The sequence below is a fragment of the Pleurodeles waltl genome, chromosome 4_1 (assembly GCF_031143425.1).
Source record: "Pleurodeles waltl isolate 20211129_DDA chromosome 4_1, aPleWal1.hap1.20221129, whole genome shotgun sequence".
Classification (NCBI taxonomy): domain Eukaryota; kingdom Metazoa; phylum Chordata; class Amphibia; order Caudata; family Salamandridae; genus Pleurodeles; species Pleurodeles waltl.
The window spans coordinates 435,039,675-435,064,508 of NC_090442.1; positions in this window are offsets into that span (position 1 = coordinate 435,039,675).

Genomic DNA, 24,834 nt, shown 5'->3' on the forward strand with positions numbered 1-24,834 from the left:
ATACAGATTTTTTCGAAGTCTGTTCAGTTAGATGTCCCTGCACCCTAAAAACAGGACTCCCTTCCTTGTAGCGCCACCTTGCCATGCCCTCACTTGAGGCTCCCCCAGCAGCTTCCATCGTGCCGCACTACCATGATGCAGTAACCTCCAGCCACTAGCTATCTGCCAGGCTACTCAGTTAGCTGTGAAGAACTCACTGCCTGCAGCAGCCAGCAGCCACATACCATCTACTAATGCATAGCTGTGAGCCTACACGAATAGCGGTGCAGTTCTCACCGTGTGCAGCAGCCAGAAGCCATGCACCACCTATCAGATGGGCGTCATGAGCACGCACATTGGCTGCCTTGGATCTTCTTAAATTTGTCCTGCCTCCCTGTGTCCTGAACTATGTCAGGACTCAAGTTGTCCTACTATGGATACCAGTTGGAGGTATCGCTCCAGAGCGGTGCGTCATTTGCTGAACTGCCCATCAGCCCACTCCGCTCAGGTTAGTTCCCTCTCCTGTTGGGCAAACACCTTATTTGGGGTCCTGCAGACACTATTCATTTAGGATTCCTCTCTCTCCTTTGTAGTAACTGTTCAAGTAAGCCCTGATTGTTATAGGCTATGATACGTACAGAGAGTTCATTTGAACCAAACAGCATATTCTCACCAGCATAAGCCTAAACTAATCCAGGCTTTTTTCCTGTTACTCAGCATCTAACCCATTAGTAGGTGCGTTCTTAGACACTGGGGGATTGCTTTCTGTTTCCAATTTTCTCACCCCTAGCTTGGTAACTTTTATATCTATGTTCACTTAAGACCTCTCTGGATGCACCTGTTTCCCTTCTTCCATGCCACTGAAGGGCCATACCACTGGACTGACTTCTGCTTTCCTTGATGACCCTGGTTCCATTCTCCAATGCAAATGAAGAATCCATACTACTAGGATTTATTTCTAGTTTCTTTGCTGTTCTTTGTTATTCAGACTAAGGCTCTGATTTATACTTTTTGGTGCAAAACTGCACTTGCGCCGTTTTGCACCAAAAAGTTTAGCACCGGCTTGCACCATTTCTCAGCACCAGCCAGGCACCATATTTGTGGAATGGTGCAAGCCGGTGCAAAAGGTAGGCTAGAGTAAAAAAAAATAGATGTTAGCTGGGTGGGGCGGCGGTATGGAAGAAGGAGGTTTTGCACCAAAAAATGACTTAGGCAGGTTAGAGTAAAATGACTCTAACCAGCCTAGCATCATTTCTGACTCAAAACCATCCATACCACATGACTCTTGTCTTAGAAAAGACAGGAGTCATGCCCACCATCCAATGGCCAGCACACGGGACCATGGTCCCCTGTGCATGGCTATTGCACCCAGTGCCATGTAGGAGGGCCCATTTCAGGGCCCTCAATGGCACTTAAAAAAACATACTTACCTGTACTTACCTATACTAACCTGGGATAGGGTCCATCATCTTCCGCTGTCCCTCTGGTGTGGGTAGGGGTGTCCCTGGGGAGGGCACCTTTGGGCTTCTTCCATGGTGTTCCACCATGGAAATAGGCCCACAGGTCCCCTAACGCCTGTCCTGACCCAGGCGTTAAATAATGCTGCAAAGCATGCTTTGCACCATTATTTGACCCCCCCTCCCCGTGCATGATTTGAGCACGGGGGATAAATATGGCGCTAAGGCCAGAGAGTCATTTTTTGCACAGGAACACCTATTTTGCATCTCATTGACGCAAAGTAGGTTTCCACGTCCCAAAAATTACTTTAGCTCCATAAATTTGGCGCTAGACTGGTCTAGCGCCAAAGTATAAATATGGAGTTAGTTTTGCACCGAATTTGCGTAAATGTTTTTATGTAAATTCAGCACAAAACAAGTATAAATAGACCCCTAAATATTTCAACAGGCCTACATGCGCTCTTCCTTGAGTGTTGTGCATATTTTTTAATTCTTCATACCCTGTCCTGATGATGACTTCACATTGCCAGAGGTCAAAATGTCAGTGACAATAGACCTAGAAAGACCCCATATATTCTGAAAAAAAAAAGAATTGGAAGGAGTCATATGTCTTTTTATGTAGGATGCAGGTTTTTGTTTCCCTTTCTATCACCTAATAGGGCACCTCTCTTCACTTCAGTGTGAGCAAAGAATCTTTCTTAAACAAAAATGCATAATAATGATCTAAGTATGCAATTAATGAATTAATTGCTATACAATACATTATTGATTACCAGCTGCTGGCTTACTTGTCTAGGCCAATTGTTGTTATGTCTCTAATGACTGAAGGCATACTGTTGTTTTATTGTGATTAATCCCCAGATAACCATTGTTTTTCTGTACATATAATACTACCCCAGGTTCTCTAAAGTTTTGGGGTTACCCTTGTTCTTAAATACCACATCATTTACAAAGCCCTCATGACCTGCATCTTGCTTATCTCATAGACATGCCCACCATCTCTGATGACTCTTGGCACACCTGCAACCAGGACTCCATCAGACCGGAGATTAAGAAGTGTACCTGTTTAAAAACACATCACAATGCAAGGAAAGAGAAAAGGGAGTCCAGCCAGTTGACTTCCTTAGAATGCCTAATTTATAAGATAGTTGTGGGAACTCCAAACCGGAAGTCCTGGACCCTAAGCCTCCCAATAATTACAGTACTAGATTAGTTAGAGGTGAATTCCCACTTCAAAAATTACTAATAATAGGCACAATGCTTCAATAGTTGTTTATTACATATAAGAAAAGAAGTCAGTTCCATAGGTTTGTAATCCAGTTAATTTATGACAATCTTGAAGCTGTGATTAAGTTCCAAGGATCAGCAACATGATAGTCCAATCAACTAATACCAAGGTTGGAGAGAGGTCAAGTAACAATATTCGATGGAGTAACAGCCAACACGTGTTTCGCCCCTTTAGCGAGTAAGCGGGGGCTTTCTCAAGGCCAGTTCAGAGCATAATGAAAACACTTCTGACATCAATTGTCACACTTGTGGATAGAAATCTAATGAGACGGTGAGCAAAGGTAGTACTGCCGAAAAGTCACCGGCGCGTCCTGCGTTAAATAAGAGTACACATCTGCTTCCAAAATTCAGCTCACTGACTTGCTCTTGACCGTCTATGGTGCTTCACTTCCTTGTGGTTAGGTTCATGCTATAGAATTACAACACATATGCATGATAGACTAAAAAACAGACCACAATCAAATATCATTTGGGTCCCAAAAAAGCACACTTACTGCACGTTTTGCAGTAATTGAATTTATTGCTGGCATTACCATATTATCTGTCAACCAATATTAATGCCCATCCCCATGTGCAGTAAAGCATCTCTAGTAACTGTGATTTATGGAGCCATGCAAGGCCACCCTACATGGTCCTGCATGGTTTAATGAATCTCAAGTAAAGTAACACATTGCAAATCACTGCATTACATTATTCTGCACCAGGGAGGCATTTCCATGGGTGTTACGTTGGTGTTCCTATGCAACATCCATGGATTTTGATGCATTCCCCAATTTACAGGGAACTTGTAAACCTGAGAATGCGCCAAAAACATACACCTCCCAAGGAGAGGCGTAACCAGGAGAAATATGTTTATTTCTCCTCGTTCTTTCCTCTCTCCATGTGTGCTAGGGGAAAAACCCTCTCAGGCTTGTTTTTGTGCAGGGAGGTCCCCCTTCCTGCACAAAAACAATCCTACGCGCAAAGCAGGCAACCTTGCACCATGGAGCAAGGTTGTCTGCACTGGCACTAGGCTGCCAAAAGGGCTCCAGCACAGGGGGAAAGGACAGGAATGTGCGGTATTGGATAAATATGACACAGTCCTGCCCTTTCCCTGGGACGCAGGGCAGTGCAGTAAGGCGGCTTGCTGCTCTGCACTGCACAGCATTTCCCTGCACCACAAAGCCCATAAATATGGGCCTGGGTTTGGAAAAATGGTTGAGTAGTCAAAATAATCCAGTGAGCCTTGATAACATAACTGGTGATTTAGAATTCAAGCATACTCAGTCACACTAAGGTTCATCACCAGGTCTGTCTTTGTATAGTTCTTTTTGCTACACACCTTAGTAATCCCTGTAGGAAATAAAATCTATCCATACAAAATCTGTATCTTCTTCCTTGTATAGTGGCATCCCCATTTGAAATCTCCATAAGGCATATTTTTGTAACTTTGTTGCATTCAGATTTTTGCAGATTATTAAAAAATGGAAGGCTCAGACTTTCACTAAAGGGAGAGACAAGCATAGACCTACTTCAATGCTAATGGCCTGGATCATAACAAAATAAAGGATGGAGAAGGCCATCTTCACTAAAAGCGAAGGAATAGCCCTTCCTGCATTTGCCTTAGCAAATATCGCCCTTTCATTTAATTAGAGCAAAGCAAAGCTACAATCATACCAATCACCTTTGTCCGCATTTTTTTACAATGCGAGTACCATAATAAATTCTTTGAAAATGTAATTCTCGAAAACTGATGTTCATTAACAACTTCTAATTTTGTACCATATTCACACCATAAAAAAGTAGGCTGCCTTTTCCCAAAAGTAATTATTTGAGATTTATCAGCAGTTGCAGTTGTCATTAAATGCACAACATTAATTAAAAAACTTGATATCCCTTTGAAAACAACTAGAGTCTAAGGCCCCTATTTATACTTTTTTGCGCTGCATTTTCATCACTTTTTTATGCATATTCGGCACAAACTTACAAAATACAATTATATTTTGTAAGTTTGCGCAGCTTTTGCGTCAAAAAATGGCTTAAATGAGGTGCAAAAAGAGTATAAATATGGGCCTAATTGAGCATAACAAGGCCAATAAGGAGAAGACAGCCTTCATGCAATCCTTCTAAAGTTTGTCGAGCAATAACTTGATTGCGCAGTTCTACACGGTGTGTAACATATAGAGGCTTTAAGTGACCTCTTTTCATTCATTGGTCTTTTGTTGTGTCATTCACATGCTGCTTCCTCCGACTGCAGCATATGTCGTGGGACATTGGGTCAGCCTACTTAAACTACTAACTTCACTTTGAATGTCCACATTTTGCTCTCTCACAAGGGGTACATCCACATGCTAGCCAGTACCCATCAGTGCCTATGTTTTTGTTTTTAACTTTTTTTCTTTTTAATTACTTTAGTGTTACCTTTGTGTTTCTTTCTTTCTTTCATTCTTTCATTCTCTTTCCTTCCTTCATTCTTTCTTATTCTTTCCTTCCTTCTTTTTCTCTTTTCTTCCCCCTTTCCATTGTTTATTCTTTATTTCTCTTTCCTTTCTTTCTTCCTTCTTTCTTTTTCTTTGCTTCTTTCCTAATTTCCATTGTTCTTTTCTTCTTTCTCTCTCTTTCTTTCTTACTTACTTACATTTTAAGGGGCAAAGTATCAGCCCACTTTCGCCATTGGCTGACTTCACTCTGAGGCCCACATTTCTACTTTTTGACATAAACCAGCGCCGGCGCTGGTTTGCGTAAAAAAATGTACCGCCAGCTATTGCCATTCCTACACGCCAGGCGGGCGCCTTATTTAAGGATTGACGTTAGCCGGAGCTGCGGGCTGGTCAGAGTAAAAAAAAAAGACTCAAACCAGGTAGCACCGGCGCAGGAAAAAATGGGGGTTGTGCATCAAAAAATGGTGCAAGTCAGGTTTGAGTAAAAAATCATGGCTCAAACCGGATTTGCGCCATTTTTTGACGCACAACCCCCATTGAAATGACTCCTGTCTTGCCAAAGACAGGAGTCATGCCCACTTGTCCAATGGCCATGCCCAGGGGACTTCTGTCCCCTGGGCATGGCCATTGGGCACAGTGGCATGTAGGGGGGCCCAAGTTAGGCTTGGCTATACTTACTATACTTACCCCAACTTACCTGGGATGGGTCCCCCCATCCATGAGTGTCCTCCAGGGGTGGGCAAGGGCGGCAGGGGGTCCCTGGGGGCAGGAAAGGGCACCTCTAGACTGCTTCCATGATCTGAGACCATGGAAGTGGGCCCACAGGTCTCTTAACGCCTGCCCTCACCCAGGCATTAAAAAACAGCGCACATCAGGCTGTGACCCATTTCTTAAGGCCCGCCCGCTCCTGTGCGTCAAAATGACGCAGGATTATAAATAAGGCACACAGTCCTTAAAGTCATTTTTTAGACGGGAACGCCTACCTTGCATGTCATTAACACAAGGCGGTTTCCTGCATCCAAAAAATGATGCAAACAGAGGATTTTTGATGTCCGTGGGGTCAGGCATCATGGTATAAATATGGTGCAAGGTTTGCGCTGAATGTGCATCAAAATGTTTGATGCATATATTCGGTGCAAACAGAGTATAAATATGCCCCTGAGTTACCAGAAACAGAAAAGTGTAATCACTTTACTTCACAGAGTATCATTGTTGCTTCTGAAGTGTCTGATTTTGAAATCACTGATTTTATAATCCCAATGGTTTCTGTACATAAAGGGCTATTGTACTGCATTCAGGTCTCTGGATATTATTGATAACATTAATTTGTTTATGGTTGAATTAACTGACAATCAGCCATTGATCTTGTTGATGCTACTAAATGAAAAATACAAGGATATTTATTGCTTTCTTATTACTATATACCCTACCCCCCTAAGTCCATGGGTTCCTTCTGTTGTGATTATAGTTAACCATTTCACAGTGAACACATCCACCCACAAAGTAGTTCCCTTCTGTGCTAGGGAGTACAATGGTTATGTGTGTTGTTTTGAAGACCAAAAAAACTTTTTTGCCTGTAACAAACACTTTTTTAGATTATCGAGGACCAGGCATATTCTCAACCAATAAAGTTTTGCAAAAACCATGACAAAACAAAACAAGAATTGTCAGAAGGTGGCTGGCCAACACCAAACCTATTGGATTTGCCAATGCTTGTTCAGGGTTGATGCTGCTGTTTTTTTACTCTCTGCACTGTCACTCTGCTAACCAGACCCCAGAGTGTGTGCTGTTGGCTTATTCCTAATTAGTCTAATTAGCTTTCCTATAAGGCCATAGTATGGTATCCAAAATGGAAAGCTAAATGTCACCCATAAGCTACAGAACTGTGATAGAAAAAACATGACTTCAGGCCTCGAATCTACCACTGGAGCCTAGTTGCTGCAGTTCTAAAGCTGCAGCCAGACCTGTCAAAATGGCCCTTTTTGTCAGGACAAAACCTCCCTTTTAAATATTCATAGGTATCCCCTGAGTAGGCTGTGTAGTCCACAACGCAGGGCACATGATATTTAAAAGTAGGACATGAAGAAGTTTAAAGTTAACATGGTGACTAGGACCAAAAAGTGGTTTTCATTCTAGGAAGGCTGGCTGGCCCATTGAGAATCATCAGGAAGCAAATTCACACACTGATTCTGTTATTTAAGGCTAGAGACCAGCTAGACAAATGATGAAACAACTATTTTTAATGTTTATTACAAAACCCAACTTAAACATTAGGTTGTATTTTTGACAAATCTTACGGAAATGGGACTTTTAGGAAGTTACCTGTTCCCTGCCTGAAGATCCTAAAGGCAAATTTGCATTAGTTTCTGGATGTCATCCAGATGATGAATAGTCCTGATGAGGTGAGAAAGCTGCCCCCAGACCACAGATAATGACAGAAGAGTAAAGAGGTGGTTTTCCCCCTGGAAGTAAGACCAGTTAGGCTGTGGCCTGGAACTTAATCTTCTTGAAAAGGCTCTCCTCTCTCACAATCAGAAGTCAGATGACACCTGAACAGACATTTTTCTTTTTCCTATTAGTCAAGTATGCACCAAACCTAGTGGGGCGAAAGTTGCCCCATGAACTGGTTTGGAGTGACAGCAGAGGTGGGGCTGCTCATTACCCTGGTCACCCCTCTCCATGGGCACACAGACTGTGCACAAGGGGGTAAGAGTTTCTCCATGTTGGATTTAGTGAGTGAGAGTTACTGTGGGATTGTTTGCAGTAGGGCACATGGGAACTGTTCCAAAGGTGAGTAGGGTTACATCTTGGACCTTCTAATCTATTAGTTAGAGCACAGTCGGGAGTCACCCTCAAGCATAAGCTAGTGCCAGGCATAAATGTGACACCCCAAGACACCTTCTGAAGAACACCCTGTCCCTGTGTAAAAATAGAAAAAGGTTTATGTTTGAGATCTGTGGGGAGACCTGAAGTGCTGGTCCTTCTCCTACTTATACCCAGGACAAAGAAGTGGTCTCAAAAGGCCAGTTGGCTACCCCCTTGTGTAAGCTACAGAGCCATAACAAGCTGCAAGAGGCCTTATCCCGGGGTGTCCAGCTGACCAGTACTAACTGGACATGATTTGGACCCTGCTGGTGGCCTCTGCTGGAGGGAGCCTTGAGTCCCAAGTGCTGTTCTTGAGATAGAAAGACCATTTCTGGACTTTTCATCTCTCCGAAAACCTAGGACTTAGACATTTTGGGGATTTCAAGACATTCAAAGGACCAAGATGATCCTCCCAAGCTGATTTGTCAAAGATGTGACATTGCTGGGCTGAAGGAACTGGTTTCCCCAGCTCTGAGCTTTTATGCAGCTGCAAATCTGTTACAGCAGTACACCAGCAAGAAGGTATCCAGCCTAATGGAGCCCTCTTTGGACAAAGCCAACAACCTTGCCCCACTGGAGGATTCCGAGTCCTGAAAAACAAGATTAGGCCCAAAGGTGAAAATCTTGACTGGGAGAAGATATCACAATTATAACGGTGAGAGGAATTTCTTAGGTGACAAATTTGAATTAGCCAACTCAGAGCTTTTCCCACTAAAACAGTAGTCTTCAAACTTTTAATGCTGTGCCCCTCCCAGTGAAAAAAATCATCAGCCCCCTTCAAATGTATCCCAATTATTCTACTAAATTGGCAATGTTTAAATATGTCCACACTTATTTAAACATTGCACTTAAGTTCTGTTACTGTTTTAAAAATGCAATCAAATACATGATGCCTAACATACTTTTCTGGTCAGGCATGCCTCACTTACGTATAAAAGTATCCCGTGTGTGACTATTAGAAGGGGGTGGGGGTTTTGAAGAGTTTTTGGAGTCCCTTCCCTTTTGACACAAACTCCCAGCTTGGATTTAAATGACAAAGCATATTAATAATGTCCGATTACAGAGCGGTTAACTGTGTTCATTTTTTTCAACTTAAAACAAAGCCCCATTATCAGATTAATGCCTACCTTTTCCAGAGCCTCGTGTCCCCCCGTGATCACTTGAAGGGTCCCCATAGGGGGGTCCACCTCCCAGTTTGAAGACCTCTGCATTAAAATCAACAGCTGCTCCAGGAACATGTCTAACACCTATCCAGTGTCATGCACCCTCCTTTGATAGAGTCCGTTGCCTTGTCCTGTCAAAGGATTTTGACTTTCGTTTTTGAGTCCCAGGGTAAAACCTTTGACTGGGACAAACCTGGTTGGTGTATTCAACCTGCTATCCATTGTGGTGAGATGGAAATTAGGCCTGGGTGTAGAAATCCATTAAAGTGGCAGAGTTTGTGGAATTCAGGTACTTCACGCTACGCTGAGTAGTGTGTAGTTCTAGTACAGAGCATAGTTTGTTCATGTACACAAGATTGGGTTTTAGCACTCTTTTGCAAGCGTCATGATACTCATGGGCCGCTAGTGAGAGTGCGCAAGACTTTGTGTTCAATCACGCTGTTTCCGGTCGCAGGTGCAAGACTTCATATTAATTTGCGCTGTTTCCGACCACAATGACAGCAAACATGAGTGCGAATGCACCTGGAGTAGATTTTCTACTCCAGATACATGTGAATACGGTTAAAAAGGTTTTTTGAGTGGACTTTCTTCTCCACTGAATGCTTCAAGTTGTTTTTTTAGAAAGAGAAGCCATTTTTTTCAAACAGGGAGGAAGTGCCCCAGAGACACTAACTTCCTGTTCGTGTCCAGCAGGCCCCTCCCAGTGCTCGGTTCATCTCCTGGTCACTTGGATTTCAAGGTGGAACGGAACTCTCTTTGTCTCCTGGATCTACCTTTGGTTTTAGGGACTCTATAAAATCACACAAGTAAGTTTAAAAAACTATTGAATAAGGGGTTTGTTTGTTTGCTGGGGCATGTACCAATATTTCTTTGTCCTTAGTTTTATTTTACAATTTTTATAGTGGTGGGTGCCCTGGTGTTTAAGCATGGGTCAAGTAATTTATTTTGCATTTCATTTATTTTTCATATTTTGTACAGGAAAATTGTTTCACAGCTCAGTACCTACTTTACATGTTTGTCATATTTGCAATATTATTTTACTATGTGGCTTAAATATCCAAAAGGCCATCTAGCCAGTAGTCCCAGTACAAGTAGTCATCAGTGCATGAAATAAATGTTTCAATGATATATGTTTTTAAAACGTCATGTAGAGCAGGGATGGCATTGGATTAAATTAAAAATGTTGGATATTTTTTGCATTTTATTTTTTATGTATATGTTGTGTGGTAATATTTGATGGCATAGGAGGATGTGTGTGTGTGTGTGTGTGTTTGCTATCATCTACCATTTGCCTTTGTTTTCCATGCCTTGTGGCCAGGGGCCATTTTTTTCAGTCTATGTCCATAGGCTTGCATTTGTTCTTTGTTCTCCATGCCTCCTGTTCACAGTTGTTGTTTGACCATGTGACTGGTGGACATTTTCTACATCCAGCCAGTGTGTCTTAGCCATAGGCTTTCATGTGTTCTTCTTTGTACCCCTTGCTCGTTGTTGTTGTTTGACCATGTGGCTGTCTGACATTTTGTCCATCCAGCCAGTGTTCCTTTCTCGTAGGCTTTATTGTGTTCTTTTTTGTTCCCCATGCCTCCTTGCTCCTTCTTGTTGGTTGGCCATGTGGTTGGCAGCCATTTCGTGCAAGCACCAGTGTTCCTTTGCCATAGGCTTACATGTGTTCCTTGTTTGCCATGCCTCCTTGCTTCTTCTTGTTGTTTGACCATGTAGCTGGCAGCCATTTTGTGCATGTGGCCACTGTTCCTTTGCCGTGGGCTTGCATTTGTTCTTTATTTGTTTGCCATTCTTCCTTGCTCCTTGTTGGTATTATTTGACCAAGTGGCTTGTTGCCATTTTGTCCACCCAGACAGTGCCCCTTTGCCATTGACTTGCATGTGTTCTTTGTTTGCCATGCCTCCTTGCTCCTTCTTGTTGTTTGACCATGTGGCTGGCAGCCATTTTGTCCATCCAGACAGTGTCGCTTTGCCATAGGCTTGCATTTATTCTTTGTTTGCTATGCCTCCTTGCTCCTTCTTGTTGTATGACCATGTGTCTGGCATCCATTTTGTCCATCCAGCCATTGTCCCTTTGCCATAGGCTTGCATGTGTTCTTTGATTGCCATGCCTCCGTGCCCCTTCTTGTTGTTTGACCATGTGGCTGGAAAGCCATTTTGTCCATCCAGCCAGTGTCCCTTTGCCATAGACGTGAATGTGTTCTTTGTTTGCCATGGCTCCTTGTTTCTTCTTTTTTTTTCTTTGACCATGTGGCTGGCAGCCATTTTGTCCATCCAGACAGTGTCCCTTTGCCACAGACCTGCATGTGTTCTTTGTTTGCCATGCCTCCTTGCTTCTTCTTGCTGTTTGACCATGTGGCTGGCAGCCATTTTGTCCATCCAGACAGTGTCAGTTTACCATAGGTTTGCATGTGTTCTTCGATTGCCATGCCTCCTTTTTCCTTTTTGTTGTTTGACTATGTAGATAGAAAGCCATTTTGTCCATCCAGCCACTGTTCCTTTGCCATAGGCTTGCATGTGTTCTTTGTTTGCTTTGCCTCCTTGTCCTTCTTGTTCTTTGACCATGTGGCTAGCAGCTATTTTGTGCATGAAGTCAATGTTCCTTTGCCATAGGCTTGCATGTGTTCTTTCTTTGCTCCCTATGCCTCCTTGCTCCTTGTTGTTGCTTGACTATGTGGCTGGCACCCATTTGCTCCATCCTGCCAGTGTCCCTTTGCCATAGGCTTGCATGTGTTCTTTGACGGCCATGCCTCCTTGCTCCTTCTTGTAGTTTGACCATGTGACTGGCAGCCATTTTGTGCAGCCAGCCAGTGTGTCTTTGCCATAGGCTTACATACAAACATTGTTAGTTAGTGATCATTTGTTTAAGATTCTATTTTAATCTTTTATTTTTGTTTTCCATTTTCAGTTTTTTATTTTAATTTTTTATTCTATTATTTTTTAATTACATTTTTGTTTTATCTTTTATTTGTATTTGTTTTAATTTTTAGTACATTTTTTATTTCTTGTTTTTTAATTTTTTTTACATTTTTATTTTTTTATTTGAATTTTAATTAATTCTGCATTTTGACTTGATCCATCCATCCTCATCCATCCACCAAAGACGCACAGCTGCACTACAGCTTTCAGTTTCTTTAGGTGTATATGAATTCCATTTCCTCCTGGACACCCTGGCTGTGGAGCACTGCAGACAAATCAACATCATAATTCTTTTTTTTAATGATTTTTCCATTTCCCTTGGACCACCTTGCGACTAAAGGTTCTTTAAAGGATTATTCTATTTACTCATGCTCCTCTCTCTGACTACCCCAGGTGTCCCCTTTAAAACAAATGGAGATAAAGCACAGAGCTGAAACTACATGTTGTCCTGCCTGATTTGAAATTAAATTTTATGGTGTGGTTGTGTGGTTTGACTTTAAAATGTTTGATTACGTTGGTATTTATTACATAAGTAACCAACTGCATTTGCTTGTTCTATTTCAACCTGCAAAAATGCCACGTTTCACTAAGTAAATGTTTTTCTTGCTTGGTTGCTTTTAGGCACACAAGAGAAGAGATCTCACATCAACTACAGTACTGCCAAAGAAAAGGCCTTACACTTACTTCGTCCTCCAGACACGTCCGCTTGTGCATCTTAGTGCCACTGCCAGCTAAAAGCTTAACATGGCCCCAAAGTAAGCGGCCAGTGTGAAGAAGCAGCTTTCCACCATAGGCGTGCCAACCGCAACCTTTTTCAGGAGACAAGACCCTGCATGCCTGCCTCCATGGAGGAACCTGAGAGCAGCACTCCAACATCAACAGTACCGCCACAACCTAAGCCCAAGACCATGTCTGGCAGTGTGGCAGTCACTGCAATCATTGTTACACCGAGAAGCAGTGATTTTGGAATGGATTTGTCCCTTTCACAAAGTAGTATCCAATCGTTTCAGGAAACAGAGCAAAGTGGATAGCAGCCGCAGCCAACAATATTAGATCTTCCCAAAGTTGGAGCAGAATAGGAGGTCAAGCTTCCTGCCAAGCAAGAACCTTCTCTTTTAGAATCAATGGCTCCCAGATCTCCAGCAAGAAAAAGAAAGGGTATTACTCCACCATCTTCTCCAAGCACCACTTCTCATGACAATGATAACGACATGGAGTGGACCCTGACAGAGTGTAGGATATGCCAGGAGAGGCAGGAGAAAAAAACGTTCCAGAAAGCCTTAGAATCCTGGAAGGGGATGATGATGAGGGGGATGTTGATAATGGCACAGAGGAGTCCGACAATACCATCCAACCTGCTCTGAGGATGTGACACTGGCAACACCTCCCATTGTAGGGCCCCAGCAGACACCTGCACTAATATGTACATCAGCAGAAGTAAGCACTGCAGAGGGGCAATCCACAGACCCACCTACCTCCAGTTCTTCTTCAGGCGTTGGCAGTGGCCTAGTAAGAAAGTACTTCTTCCCAGTTTGGGACATTTTTACAATTAGCAGACAGTAGGAGAACATTGTAATATGCTCCATAATATGGTCCATTTACTGCGCAAGTATTCGTCGAGGTAAGCCTGGCTCAAATTATTGTACTGGAGACCAGATGATAATATGAAAAAAAATCATGCAATCCAGTGGGAGGAGCACCTAAAAAAATGGCTGAACATGGCTGCAGTGGTAAAGGTGAGGAGAGCCAGGAAACATTAGCTACAATGGGTCAAATCACGATGGAAGGTGAGGAAGATGAGGATGACATCCTCACACAAAGCAGCCCTGTCACCAGCAGTGCACCAGAATCACTCACCTCAGTGACCTCACAATGGAACAGTAAAACTTAGAATCAGATGAGTTTATGGCAGCTATCTGTCCAAAATGGAAGGTTCAAAGTTGGACCTATTTTGCCAGAGTCGCTGTTCCAGTGCTGCATCACAATGTGCTGCAATTGGTTGGACAAGCTTTGCAGCAAAGTGCTGTCCACATTATCCATCTAACGACAGACATGTGGACAAGTTGTCAGACAACAGATTACATGTGCATCACTGCACACTAGCTCTCTTTTGTGGGGGTAAAGCAAAAGCTATTTACAGGTCTTGGCCTTGAAGAAAGTTTTATGAGTGTTCAGCAGCATGCAACAGTAGCCATGTTCGCCATGGAGAAATCACACACAGCTGCAAACATCTTGGAGGAATTTAGTTGCAAGGTGTCTGAATGGCTGCAGCCCAGAGGTTTCCAAACTGGATTTGTTGCCACAGACAATGCAAGTAACATAGTCAAGGCAGATGATGGCTATTTCAGGGTCCTGTGTTTGGTGCACTGCATCAGCCTGGTTGTGCAAGACTTGCTAAAAAGAGAAGATATAGTCAGCAACATATTGACCACCTGCAGATAAATCTACACTAATTTCAGCAATTCTTTTAAAGCCTGGAAACAGTTGCAGATTATTCAGTGTGGTAACAGAGTACCAGTTAAAGCCCTGATACAAGAGGTGCCAAAGCATTGGAACTCAACCTATTATATGTTGCAACTTCTGTTTGAGCAGTGCAGACCGATCAATGACTATGTTATTCAAAGAGGAGCTAATGCATTTGGGTGAGCTATGACCATGGAAGCAGAAAAATGGGGTGTAGTCAAATGCCTGACACATATGCTGCTCCCTTTTGCGATTTTCACACAGGAAGTTAGCAAGGAGGACAGCTCGATGGGCCAAGCTATCCTGTTGTTGCATCTGCTACATGCCCAGCAAACAAAGTTGTACTCGGAGGTGTGAACGAAAACCCAGAAAACCCAGAAGTTCATACCTTGGTTGAGATCCTAAGCTATTGTATGACTTGTAATGCAAGGCTGCAAAATGACATTATCTCATCCAAAGAGTACATCTGTGCAACCCTCCTTGATCCATGCTACAAACCTTGTTCATTCCTTTTTCTGAAGGGGATGTTTCAAAATACAAGAGGTGGATTGTTGAGCAAACCAGAGAACTGGAAGAGGAACGAGTCCCACTCTGCAGTTCTCGGGTTCCACCTTCAACTACCAGAGAGGGCAGTCTTGTTTTACAGTAGCCAGTGCCAACAACAAGAACTCTGGCAGCAACAGCATCAGAAGAATCGGACCCAACCTGTGCACTGGCTTTGTTTCAAGTGGCAACTGTTAAGTCAAGTGGCGTCACCAATGACACTTCATAGGATGCTCTAGTGGTATCTGGATGACCCAAAAGAGGTTGTATCCGGCTTGTCCTTTAACCAGTGTGTCTGCTGAATGTGTATTTAGTGAATCTGGTGCAGTTGTGGTGTAGTTGTTACAGTGGGAAGGACCAGTATCGCACCTCAAAACATGGAAAAACTAACCACAATCAAAATGAATCAGCATTTTAAACCACCTGATAACACCACAGGAGGAGGAAGAGGAAAATTGGTCAGAATCAAGTGTGTTTGCTGACCAACATCTAAGTCAACTACCTGAGTTTAAGAATAAACTGGACTTCTCAGACTTAGTATGCCAGTGCCACCATAGAACTTTATAATTATTTCTCATTGAACTTCTTTCTGTCTTTCCAAAGAATGCTAGTTTAACATGATGTTTGTGTTGGATTTATGCTGCTCCACCATTTTATAGTCACATTTTATTATATGGTCGGGTTAGAGTTGGACCCATGTGCAGTAAAGAAACCTCCACATTGTCTTTCCGGACACGGAAGATGATGCCTGCCTCCCTCACATGCCATTGCCTATCCTTTTCTTTTACTTAACCTAGCAGGGCTACCCCAGAAGATAATTGATTAAAAGACTGCCAATGCCAATGCCAAATTCCAATGTGTTGCTACTTGCTATCAATGGACGAGATTATATTTTGTTTAACCACGTGCCTGAATTGGAAGAGGTAACTACTATTGCACCAATAAGAGGTAATATATTGAGTGATTGTGGGTAAGGATTGATAATATATGTGGTGGCTGACAGTGAGGGATGGAATTCAACTAATTTGTAAACTTGATTCTGAGGATTTGCAGTGTTTGGGGACTGATGGGTGATCATTTTTTTATGAAAGTGATTGGTCTTTCAAGCTGAAATTTACCTGCAATGTCTACTTCTTTTTTCTGGTTCCTCAGACCAGACCATTCACTTTAGTTAGCAAACACAAATCTACACATAATACTCCAGTTCTGTTTCTCTATTTGTTATTCAACAGAAGTGCCCTTGACTACACAGGAATACCATGCATGGTTTGGGACTGGTACGGAGCTCCTCAGAATCAAGAAGGAGAAGGACGATTGAAGAACTCAGGGAGGAACTAACTCAGAAGCTAAAAAGTCATCGACTCCAAAGAGAAACCATAATGAGGGCGAAGACTCTGAGGCCTAGTACTCACTCAGCTCTGTGGACCGGAGAGAGTGCATTGTTGGGGAATGCTGCTGAGTATGTGCTTGCTGCATTGCTGGCTCAATCATCAAACTCATCTTATGTTCTTGCTCTGCTTCTGAGTCATTTTGGTACACTTCTGGCTCCTCATGAAGCTTCCATTGCTTTCTTCTGTCCTTCTCCTTTACTCTATGATGCAGGTTCTGTTTTTTTCAACACACAGGCTTTCTCCTAGTCCTCTCCTGCATGATCAAAACTTGGTGAAAGCTCACAACTCCAACTTACCTACCGGACAGGTTCTGCCAGGCACCCAAGTGTGATGAACGTTCCAAGAAAAATGGTGATGCACCGCCAAATTTGGCAATACAGTATCGTGTTCCTTTTAACAATCACAATTTTTAGAACTGGGTGGGTGAACTTCAGTCCTCCATAATTTGTATTTTTAAAACCTAGAAGACATAACCTTTAGAGACATACTTTCTTGGGTCTCCCTGGGGAAAAAGAAGGATGGTTTGCAATGGATTTAATTGAACTGTGTCATACTTAACCCACTCATCATTTCCTTCCACAACAGATTGATAATCGTGGGCTGCTTGGCGCCTCAATGAATATTGTCATGGTTTCTTTTGTGTAGTGTTTGCTTTTGTAATTCCTTTCCTCAAATATCCTTTCCCATCCATTCATCAAGTCCCCTAACCCTCTTCCCCCAGGCTAAGTGATTTATTGAGGTATGACTTAATTTGACACCGTAAATGGATCACAACACTTGCTGGGTCAGATGTGGTAAAAGCAACACCAACTCACAGCATGACCTATTACCTCAGTAACATTCCACACCTACCCCATCAACATTATCATTAAGGCCTCTTGTGGTGTGTGTTGAGTTAACAATTAACCATGCCCAACCACTCTTGACTGAGCCAACTTCTTTTGACTCCATGATTTCATGTCCTAAGTTTAGTTTTTAAATACCATCTCCCCACCATTGCTCAAAAGAAGTTGATATTGCCAGTTTTGTTATCATATCAGGTCTTCTTTTTTCTTTGTCAATTACTGTCATTGTGGTTATCTGGTCTCAGTCTTCTTAAAGTTATGATATAGTATGACCCACTGACTCCCTGTTTTCTTTTAAACTAGTTGACAGTGATGGGCAACCCTTTGATTAATCCTGCAGTTGGAGTTCTTCTAGATGGGGGTGGCACCTTCTTTCTTACCTCTTAGCGCACTAACCTGCTACTAATTCTACCTACCAACCCCTTAAGCTGCCACTTTGGGAAAAACCCTTGAGTCAGATGCCTCCCTCCCATCATCTATTTTAACAGAAGAATTATAGTATGAAGTTAACATAAACAACAGATGAATAGCATGAAGTTAACATAAACAACAGATGATGGATGGAATGCAGACCAAATCCAAAATTCACCCCCATTCTGGGTCAAGCCATCATTTTTTTTTTACAGATCAGTCTCGACCCTGCTCCTCATGGGAACAGTCCAGCTCAAACTGCCAGGCCAAGTCATCTCTGGACTGAAAACAAGCATCTTGGGACTGCTTTTGGGGGTATCACTCCTAATTAGCCAGGCTAGCGTGAAGCTGGTGACACAGCGAGCACGGGACCCATGTCTGGACATACCCTTCCCAGTTAGAGTAACAAATGCAAAAGCAACAGATGATGGAATTAATGCGGAACAAATCAAACATTCAACACCAGTCACAGACATGTGTTTAATCCATCAGGTGTTTTCCTTGCCATCCCACTCCAGTTTGGACATAGCCATATGCAAATGAGCCTCGTCCCTGCTCCCCATGGGTACAGTCCAGACTGAACTGACACGCCAGGTCCTCCCTGGACCAGAAACAAGCATCCTGGGACCAGTTTCAGTGTATCACCCCTCATCAGCCAGGCTAACTTGAATCTGGTGACATAGCGAGCATGGGATCCACATCTAGGCATTCCCTTCCCACTTAGGCTTCAAAAGGAGAGAAGGGTCCTGACGGTTGACTTCCTGTAGAGAATGCCGTATTACAAGGGCTGTGGGAACTAAAACCAGAGGACCTGGACCCCTGTTCTCCTGCTAGCCAAAATACTGAATAAAGAGATGGTAAGCTCCCACCGAAAGGGTTTCTTCTAGTTTATAGCATTAAATGTGCAATACATGACAAGAATCCAGTTCAGCAGTTTTTAATTATGAGATACAAGTTCCAATGTTCAACGATGTTATGCTCCAATTGGCACAATCCTTTAATTCAAAAGAGGCTTCCAATGTTCAAAGATGTTACAGCCAACACGTGTTTCGCCCCTTGCAGCTAATACGCCAGGGCTTTCTCAAGGCTGAAAAATATATATATAAACTATGTAAGACTAAAGGTCAGTCACACACTAGAGAGTGGTGCTACCAAAGGAGTGAATGTCCTAATTGCAGACGGATGAAGCATGCATCCTTGTCTGCCGTGCTCCCAAAAGGTGAAAAATGAAAAGTGAAGAAAAACAATTAAAAAAAGGATTAATGATACGAGTGTAACCCCATCTGGGGGCTCACTACTAAGAAGCTATTGCTGAAGAGAGTATGACTGAGGGGTAGTGTATAATGATGAGAGCAGCATGCGTATTGCTGTGCTCACTGTAATCAAAAGAAAAAAAGGAGGAGAAAGTAGGACAGAAAACTAATGGCCTATAATGAGAGATCCCCTATGAAGATACTAAAGTGAGATAAGAACAGGGGAAATGAGGTACGTGAAAAAAGGAATGGACAAAGAAGTGTCAGTGTCTTGTCTGACTGAGTGAAGAAGTGAAGAACTGAAAAACATGCTGGCACTCATGTGATTTAAGTGTGATCACAAACAAGGCATTCTACAAATATTTAAGCAGGAAACAGTGAAAGGGATAACCTGTGCAGGTAACATACCATATGATAAGCAATAGCAGAATCTTCGGACTGAAATGTCCCAATTTTTGATCTATACACAGAAACATATATAGGGCATGTGAAGAGACCCAAGGCAAAATGTTATACAAATAGTAATTAAACCATATAAAACCATACAGTATCCCATACTAAGCTCATATGTAAAGAAAGAATGCGGTAAACTCGTAAAAAGGCTGTCCAAAAACAAATGATAACTGTATATAAACATATAAATGGACAATTTACCGAATTAAACGGTAAGCGTCCCGACGCATCCTGCGGTTAATCGCAGAGGGCGCGCCAGGAAAAAAACCCACATTAGATCGCGGTGGTCCTTCCTCTGTTCAGTAATACAGGAACAGAGGAGGAACTAAGAGGATAATAATTGGAGAGGAGCGGTAACATTGTAAAATGGGACAAAGTGGGGCCACCCGAGGACCTGCTGTACTGTATAAAGAGCTGGTGAGATTCGGGACTTACCCAAATGAGCAAAAGAAGCCAAAAACGTCCTGACGCGTCCTGCGGTTAATCGCAAGGGACGCGCCGTGGAGAGCTGCATTAAATAACGGTAGTCCTTCCTCTGTTCAGGGACACAGAAACAGAGGAAGGACTAAGAAACCGTTGTCAAAAAATAGAAAGTAGAAAAATCGGCACCATTTTGGAAAAGGGTCAAATAAAGACCAAATTGACCGGGCAAAGTGAAATATGGGCAATAAGAAAGAAAAAGTAATAGAAATGAGAGAGAAAAAGTGATTATAGAGAGACTACATGCATAGTTGGAAAATTGGACAAAAACCAAGAATATGAAATCAAAAAATAACGTTATCCAAATAACATCAGCAGAGAGGGAAGTACAAAAAGAGAAAAGAGAAAAAGAAGAATGGAAGCAGATAACAGATATAGTGAAAAACAGCAGAAAAAAATATATATATCAAGCACAAATAAGTACATAAAATTGTACAGCAGGAAAACTGATACAAAAAACGTATACAAGTAAACAGGGATATTGTGTATGAGACACATCAATCACATTATAGCAGCCAATAATGCCACTCATGGTCCTTATTTAGTCCAGTGTTCACTGTATCATAATGAATGATCAACCGACTTTCTGCTTGACGTAAACGTAGATGTAAGTTGCCCCCCCTTGGGGACAGTGTGATGCGTTGAAGGCCACAGAAAGTAAAAGTGCGTTCATTAGAGTGAAATTCTTGAAAGTGTTCCACAAGAGGTGCCTTGGCCTCCAGTTTGAGGACATTGTGTTAATACTCTTGAATTCGAATTTTAAGAGGGCGAATAGTACTACCAATGTAGGCCTTTTGACAAGGACGGAAGATTAGGTAAACAACATTGGTACTCTCACAGTTGATGAAGGGGATTTCAGTTGGAGGAAGGACGGGCAAAGTTTATCCCTAAGATTGGGGGCTCGACAGAACCCAATTTGTGGATGATGAGAAATGTATTGTTGAATAGAAGAGTTGTTGTACAGTAAGTGCCAATGTTTCCGTAAATACTTGCGGATAGAGTGATTACCATTATGAAAATCAGTAATCAGACGAATAGTTGTGTCTTCTTTTCGCCGATGTGTAGAATTGATCATCTTATTACGGTCCAGTTTAGCTAACTTTTCTTTAGATGAATTCAAGAGCTTATAGTTATACCCCCTGGATAGGAGTCTCGCTGTTATTTGTGAGGAAAAAAGGTTATAGTCACTAAAATCGGTACAATTCATTCTGGCACATCTGTACTCGCCTTTTGGGATATTTTTGATTATGCTAGGAGGATGGCAGCTGGTTGCATGCAAAATTGAATTCGCCGCTGTCTGTTTCCTGAAAAATCTAGTATGCAGTTTATCATTGTCTACATAGATCAAAAGGTCTAGATACTCAACCTGCGAATCCGAAATGTGATATGTGATGTCTGTGTCCCATTTATTGGGTACTAGGGACTGAAGAAATTTAGTCAAAAGAGCCTTTTGCCCTTGCCAGATCAGTAAGATATCATCAATGTAGCGCCCCCAATAGATGATATGATGGGAGAAATGTTTGTTCCTTTCACTCCAGAGCCATTCTCGTTCTACTGCACCCATGAGAATGCAGGCATACGGAGGCGCAAATTTGGCCCCCATTGCTGTCCCTTGTAATTGTAGATAAAAATGACCATCAAACAAGAAATAGTTATTTTCCAAACAGAACTGGAGCATGTCAAGAATCATTAAATTGTGTGTAGTAAATGTCACCGGTTTGGTTGAAAGAATAGTTTTGACTGCTTCTAAGCCATCTTGATGTTTAATAGATGTATAGAGACTAACTATGTCGATAGTGACAAGTAGATAATCAGATTTCAATTTTGCATGCAACCAGCTGCCATCCTCCTAGCATAATCAAAAATATCCCAAAAGGCGAGTACAGACGTGCCAGAATGAATTGTACCGATTTTAGTGACTGTAACCTTTTTTCCTCACAAATAACAGCGAGACTCCTATCCAGGGGGTATAACTATAAGCTCTTGAATTCATCTAAAGAAAAGTTAGCTAAACTGGACCGTAATAAGATGATCAATTCTACACATCGGTGAAAAGAGGACACAACTATTCGTCTGATTACTGATTTTCATAATGGTAATCACTCTATCCGCAAGTATTTACGGAAACATTGGCACTTACTGTACAACAACTCTTCTATTCAACAATACATTTCTCATCATCCACAAATTGGGTTCTGTCGAGCCCCCAATCTTAGGGATAAACTTTGCCCGTCCTTCCTCCAACTGAAATCCCCTTCATCAACTGTGAGAGTACCAATGTTGTTTACCTAATCTTCCGTCCTTGTCAAAAGGCCTACATTGGTAGTACTATTCGCCCTCTTATAATTCGAATTCAAGAGTATTAACACAATGTCCTCAAACTGGAGGCCAAGGCACCTCTTGTGGAACACTTTCAAGAATTTCACTCTAATGAACGCACTTTTACTTTCTGTGGCCTTCAACGCATCACACTGTCCCCAAGGGGGGGCAACTTACATCTACGTTTACGTCAAGCAGAAAGTCGGTTGATCATTCATTATGATACAGTGAACACTGGACTAAATAAGGACCATGAGTGGCATTATTGGCTGCTATAATGTGATTGATGTGTCTCATACACAATATCCCTGTTTACTTGTATACGTTTTTTGTATCAGTTTTCCTGCTGTACAATTTTATGTACTTATTTGTGCTTGATATATATATTTTTTTCTGCTGTTTTTCACTATATCTGTTATCTGCTTCCATTCTTCTTTTTCTCTTTTCTCTTTTTGTACTTCCCTCTATGCTGATGTTATTTGGATAACGTTATTTTTTGATTTCATATTCTTGGTTTTTGTCCAATTTTCCAACTATGCATGTAGTCTCTCTATAATCACTTTTTCTCTCTCATTTCTATTACTTTTTCTTTCTTATTGCCCATATTTCACTTTGCCCAGTCAATTTGGTCTCTATTTGACCCTTTTCCAAAATGGTGGCGATTTTTCTACTTTCTATTTTTTGACAACGGTTTCTTAGTCCTTCCTCTGTTTCTGTGTCCCTGAACAGAGGAAGAACTACCGTTATTTAATGCGGCTCTCCATGGCGCGTCCCTTGCGATTAACCGCAGGACGCGTCAGGACGTTTTCGGCTTCTTTTGCTCATTTGGGTAAGTCCCGAATCTCACCAGCTCTTTATACAGTACTGCAGGTCCTCGGATGGCCCCACTTTGGCCCATTTTACAATGTTACCGCTCCTCTCCGATTATTATCCTCTTAGTCCCTCCTCCGTTCCTGTATTACTGAACAGAGGAAGGACCACCGCAATCTAATGTGGTTTTTTTTCCCCGGGCGGGCCCTCTGCGATTAACCGCAGGACGCGTCGGGACGCTTACCGTTTAATTCGGTAAATTGTCCATTTATATATTTACATACAGTTATCATTTGTTTTTGGACAGCCTTTTTACGAGTTTACCACATTCTTTCTTTACATATGAGCTTAGTATGGGATACTGTATGGTTTTATATGGTTTAATTACTATTTGTATAACATTTTGCCTCGGGGTCTCTTCACATGCCCTATATATATTTCTGTTTATAGATCAAAAATTGGGACATTTCAGTCCGAAGATTCTGCTATTGCTTGTCATATGGTATTTTACCTGCACAGGTTATCCCTTTCACTGTTTCCTTCTTAAATATTTCTAGCATGCCTTGTTTGTGATCACACTTAAATCACATGAGTGCCAGCATGTTTTTCAGTTCTTCACTTCTTCACTCAGTCAGACAAGACACTGACACTTCTTTGTCCATTCCTTTTTTCACGTACCTCATTTCCCCTGTTCTTATCTCACTTTAGTATCTTCACAGGGGATCTCTCATTATAGGCCATTAGTTTTCTGTCCTACTTTCTCCTCCTTTTTTTCTTTTGATTACAGTGAGCACAGCAATACGCATGCTGCTCTCATCATTATACACTACCCCTCAGTCGTACTCTCTTCAGCAATAGCTTCTTAGTAGTGAACCCCCAGATGGGGTTACACTCGTATCATTACTCCTTTTTTAAGTTGTTTTTCTTCACTTTTCATTTTTCACCTTTTAGGAGCACGGCATACAAGGATGCATGCTTCATCCGTCTGCAATTAGGACATTCACTCCTTTGGTAGCACCACTCTCTAGTGTGTGACTGACCTTTACTCTTACATAGTTTATATATATATTTTCCAGCCTTGACAAAGCCCTGGCGTATTAGCTGCTAGGGGCGAAACACGTGTTGGCTGTAACATCTTTGAACATTGGAAGCCTCTTTTGAATTAAAGGATTGTGCCAATTGGAGCATAACATCGTTGAACATTGGAACTTGTATCTCATAATTAAAAACTGCTGAACTGGATTCTTGTCATGTATTGCACCTTCCCACTTAGGGTAACAAATGCAAAAACAACAGATAATTAACGGAATGCAGAAACAATCAAACCGTCACCCCCAGTCACAGTTCTGGGTTTAATCCATCATTTTTAGGGTCGAGCCTGCTTTGCATGCGCTCGCGCATGCGTATAGCAGGGAGACTCTTTAGTATTTAGTAAAGGGCTCCGAGCACTGTCAACTTCACGTCAGTGCTTTTTATTGGTTCGTGGGCTTCCCTAATTAAATCGGCTTGCTTTCATTAGTCGAGGCACGCATATGGCATGCCTTTTCCGGTGGCAAGCCCTCCTCCAGCGTAGCGACCAAGTACAGAAAACATGCGAGGCTCGCTGTTTTCCATCGGGCTCGTGGACTTCTTTTTTAACTAATTTACGAGCCCGATCTCGCTTGACAGAAGTCGAGCGCTTTACCTACTTGATTTCACTTTTTCGGGTTACGTGCATAAATGCACTTTTGCCCGATAGGTGAAAAGTCGGGTTAGGAGTTTACAACGCGATCGG